Source organism: Sinocyclocheilus grahami, unplaced genomic scaffold (assembly GCF_001515645.1).
Source record: "Sinocyclocheilus grahami isolate Dianchi unplaced genomic scaffold, SAMN03320097.WGS_v1.1 scaffold4444.1, whole genome shotgun sequence".
NCBI lineage: Eukaryota > Metazoa > Chordata > Actinopteri > Cypriniformes > Cyprinidae > Sinocyclocheilus > Sinocyclocheilus grahami.
Window position 1 is genome coordinate 6,715 of NW_015509381.1, and position 4,986 is coordinate 11,700.

Consider the following 4,986-nt stretch of genomic DNA (forward strand, 5'->3'; position numbering starts at 1 on the left):
AATGTTATTATGCAGTTAAGTCAGTATACATAATCGAAATTCATCTATGTTGTGTAACCCAAATAAAGTTGTTGATGTGAAGAAAAAATTGTTTTAATGATTTATAAATTTCTTAAAGCCAATAAACACAACAATATATGAATTGGAACATTTGAGTTTAGTCTGTTTGCCTTTTAAGTGATCTGTACTTAAAAAAATCAGTTAATTCAATGAGAAGACCATGTATCTATCTGTCTGTCTGTCTGTCTGTCTGTCTGTCTGTCTAATATCGAATATCAGATATGGGTCCTATATTTTAAATTGTGAGCTGTACTTTTAAGAGCATGGCGCGCAAAACGGATCGCGCCTGCGCACACAGGACGTTCGTTCACTCCGAACGGCGCTTCAGCAGGTAGGTGTACAGAGCTTGCATCATATTTATTTCATGTTTTTTTTCTATTATCGCTAAATTAAAATTCGATTGATTATTACTTTAAACTGTATATTGACGTGTTTTGAAGTATATTTTACATGATTTAAATCTAGCATACAAGGTAAACTAAGTGTATTTCAATCTACTGAAAACATACAAAAGTTAATATATATTTTATAACCTACCGAAAGTGCAAACATGTTTTATAATCAATTGATCAGTCACTCTTTGTTGAATCCTTTGTCAAACTTGAAAGGGCGTCAGTAACGTAACGTTATTTGAATTTGTGGGGTTCACGCTTACTGAGGGCAAATCTGTGTAACCTTGACATTATTTCACTAGAGCAACGTTATTCATGTGCTTTGTTGTTTGCAGTTTATAATGTTCTAGCTTTTGCGTGGCATAGGAACATTGATTAGTAATGTTTGTTGACTGATCTTCTTTTTTTTTTTGTCCCCATAACGTTTTGATCTATTTAAATAATAAAAATAAGGCGCATCACAAACCATCACATGTTTAAATTAATGTGTAAGATATTAATATGTATTATGCTTAAAAATTGTGTGTGTTGGTCTCTACTAATTTTGAATATTTCCTTTTTCCTCCAACAGTGACTGCTTTGAAAGTGTACAAAATGGAATCTGGCTCGGTATGTTTTTGATTTTAAGAGTTTTATAGGGGTGGTAATTGACAATATGTCATCACAACAAAAATACAATACTCTTTGGAAGAGAGCTTCCAAACCAAAAAGTCTTAATTTTCTGACAGATACAATGCGTGACCTTAGTGACCTTTTACAAAATGGTTTAGAGACTGACAAGGGTCTTTTAAAAGTTAATCTGCGATGTGTCAGTTGTGATGCCCCAGCAAAAGCACTTGTTAAGTGCACCAAGCAATATTCAGGCTATTATGGTTGCGATAAATGCATGCAAAAAGGTTTCTGGGATGGTTCTCGGGTTATCTACCTAGAGAACACCACTGTGACTCTCAGAACAGATGTGTCTTTCCGTAACAAATTACAGGAAGAGCACCACCAGCCTTCAGATGTATCTCCTTTTTGCATGCTCCGAATGGACATGGTTCAGCAGTTTCCTGCAGACTATATGCACCAATGCTGTCTTGGTGTTATGCGAAAACTGATTTTGTTGTGGATGCGTGGAAAGCTCAAAACCCGTTTGTCATCTGGTCAGATAAGGGAGATAAGTTCCCGACTTCTTGACTTAAGGCCATTCATACCAGGCCTTTTTGCTAGAAAGCCACGTGTCCTAGACGAAATAGACAGGTGGAAAGCTACTGAATTGCGACAATTTGCCCTTTACACAGGTAAAATTGTCTTGAAAGGCATTCTCTCTGACGATCTCTATGAACACTTTTTGTTGTTCAGTGTGGCATTGTCCATTTTGGTATGCCCATGTCTTGTGAAAGAATATAACTCGTATGCAGCGACTCTTTTGGTTCACTTTGTGGAGGATGGTAGAAAGGTGTATGGGGATGAGTTCTTGGTGTACAATGTGCTCTCTTTGGTTCACCTTGCCTCTGATGCATATAAATATGGTGGACTAGATGAATGTAGTGCTTTTCCTTTTGAAAACTACCTACATCAGCTGAAGAAGTGTCCGCTCTGGTAGACATCCTCTGTCGCAAATTGTCAAACGTCTCTGTGAAATTGACATGCACAAAGAAGAGTTAAAAAAACAGCCCAAATCTGTGGTTAATACTCAGAAACCCAACAATGCTTATGCTCTTAGTGACGTCCAGTGCTGTGAGGTCATTTCTGTCATGGGTGAAAACGGAGACAAAGAAAGAATGGTACTTTGTCGCATTTATGAGAAACTTGAGCCATTCTTTATACATCCTTCTGACTCTAGGTTGATTGGTGTTTACAAGGCTCATGTAAGGCACACTAGAATGAAAACATTGTCTGAGAGGCAACTGGTCAGAAAGGCATTTTTAATTGAGGCTGGGAACGGTGCTTGCATTGTCCTCTCAGTGCTTCATTCATACTGAGCTGTAATCTTTTTTTTACTAAAATCTTTTTTTCCCCTATTATTATTATTATTTTATAATTTCCCCCCACCACCCATAGCATTTTTATCTGTTGTTCAAGTAATTACCCAGTCAAATTGATTTGTCAATGTTAATGCCACTTTATCAGCACTGTCTGATATTTATTCATACCACTACAACCAACAATACCTATCATGTGGATATGTGCTTGTTCCAACATCTATCTGCCTCGTCAATGGTTAAGGTAAAGTTTTTCATATATCTTGATCAACACTTGATCCTCCAACAATAGCGCTTCCTATTATTTTATTCTAAATAGATCTGTTTGTTCTTCGTCTTTTCTTTTTGTTTGTTTGTTTAAAAAAAATGTACACTATGCTAAACTAACTGAGACTTGTCACAGCATCTACATACTGTTGCTTTTCTGATGATTTGAAGTGCTTCTATTATCCTCATTTGTAAGTCACTTTGGATAAAAGTGTCTGCTAAATGACTAAATGTAAATGTAAATCTTTTTCTAAATGGAGGACTGATTGTGTAAAATTAATGAATGAATTATTTTTTGTATGTTTACCTTTTTCATAATTTTGAGATTGAATAAGATAATTTACTCATTGATTGTTCTACTTCTGATGTGATCATTATTTTAAACAAACATTTCTTTATGATTAAGTCTTTCTGTGATTGAATGCAAGGATTGGCCTTACATTTCTTACAGTTACAAGAGAACCATATTTTCTTAACAGGGCCCAAAAAAATCACTGTTATACCGTATAGCAGTGCAGAGAAATAATAAAAGATCAATGCCAAAGCATTGTAATGCTCCATTTGTGTATCTACAATTACACTATTGGTTTAATTTATTTGTATACCCATAACATGTTGTACTGAAGATGATGATTCAAATTTGGCGGCAAACAGTACATTTTCATGTAGAACTATAAAATACAGCTCATAGTTCTCATCTACAGCATCTCCATGATGGTGATTTCAAATGAAACACCTTTATTTCACAATGCATTGTTATATTGTTGTTTTCTTTTTTATAATTACACAACAACATATTTAAAGCAGGGGTTCTCAACTTTGGCACACAAGATTTAAGGTCTACTTGCATGCTGATAAAACACACCTGAACTAATCAAGGTCTTTAGGAATAGGTGCTGAGTGCAAAGATCAACTGTTTTAAAGAATAATATAGCATTCCATTGTGGAATGAAGGTGTTATGTTTAAAGTATGACAACAACATGTAGCCTGTATTGATTTTACATCACACCTTTTACCTTCATTTTTGTTTCTTCTTTAGAAATTGCATAACTGCTATGCTGTGATTACATTTCCTGAAGATAACACTGTTGATGTTGTGCCTTCCACATGGCTCGATATAACAAGTGAGGTATTACCTATAATTCTCATCTAATACTTTTACAATTGTATGTGTGTCATTAGTCTGCAGTATATACAGCTTGTAGTAGGTGCATATCTTTTTAATTGTTGAAATGAAGCTCTTGTTCTAAACAGGCTGTATATTGCTATTGGCCACATAAAAGTCGTGGGGAAGTCATGGGGACTTTGGGGAAGTCGTGGCCTAATGGAGTCGGGTAGAGAGTCGGACTCATAACTCAAAGCTTGTGGGTTCGAGTCTCGTACCAGCAGGGATTGTAGGTGGGGGGTGTGTGAATGTACAGCGCTCTCTTCCACCTTCAATACCACGACTGAGGTGCCCTTGAGCAATAACTGAACCCACAACTGCTCCCCGGGCGCCGCAGCATAAATGGCTGCCCACTGCTTCGGGTGTGTGTTCACGGTGTGTGTGTGTGTTCACTGCTGTGTGTGTGCACTTTGGATGGGTAAATGCAGAGCACTAATTCCAAGTATGGGTCACCATACTTGGCCACATGTCACGTCACTTCACACTTTTAAAAACTTTACGGCCAAGGTGAAACGAAGAGAGAGACCTGATACTACACTTTGGTCGAAGCATGTCGCATCTATTCTGGTATATGCAGGTATAAAGGATCTGTTTGAGGTTTCTTATGTTTTTGTTGTTTATGTTGATTTATGTTGATCTACTCTTTATTTCCAGACAGCTACGAAGAAGCCAGGTGCAAACCAAATCAAGCAACCCTGACTTCAAACTTGGAGAGTGACGATGAAGATCATATTCATAGAACCAGCGTGAGAGCATTAGCTAGTGGCAAGTACAATCTTTTTGTTAATACACTATTATGACTCTACAAAGTTGTATTTGTTTAATTTAAAATCATTTTATTGAGACTGGGTATGATTACCAAAACGTAAGTACAGATACCTGTATGTGTATTTATTTATTTTTTTCAGTTAAAATATTTATATCCCATTGTGTGTTCACACATTGTTTGTATCACACCTTTTGTCTACATTATGGACTGCAGTGCAGAGTGTAAACTGGGTATTTGAAATGTCCTGAAATATCTATTGTAGGTAAAAGCGTAAGGAGGAGAAATTATACAATTGTGGCATGACAAAGTTTTTGAGCTTTTATGAAATTTTAATGTTGCTGCACAATGTTAGAACATTTTGTCAG

The 4,986-nt window shown here is 36.3% G+C and overlaps 1 long non-coding RNA gene across 1 annotated transcript; it reads left to right on the forward strand.

The window, feature by feature from the left end:
• Positions 1-4,346: 4,346 nt before the first annotated feature.
• LOC107576844 (uncharacterized) lies at positions 4,347-4,593 on the forward strand. Its single transcript, XR_001608126.1, has 2 exons — positions 4,347-4,429; positions 4,507-4,593. It is a non-coding gene; the product is annotated as an uncharacterized lncRNA (long non-coding RNA).
• Positions 4,594-4,986: the final 393 nt, after the last annotated feature.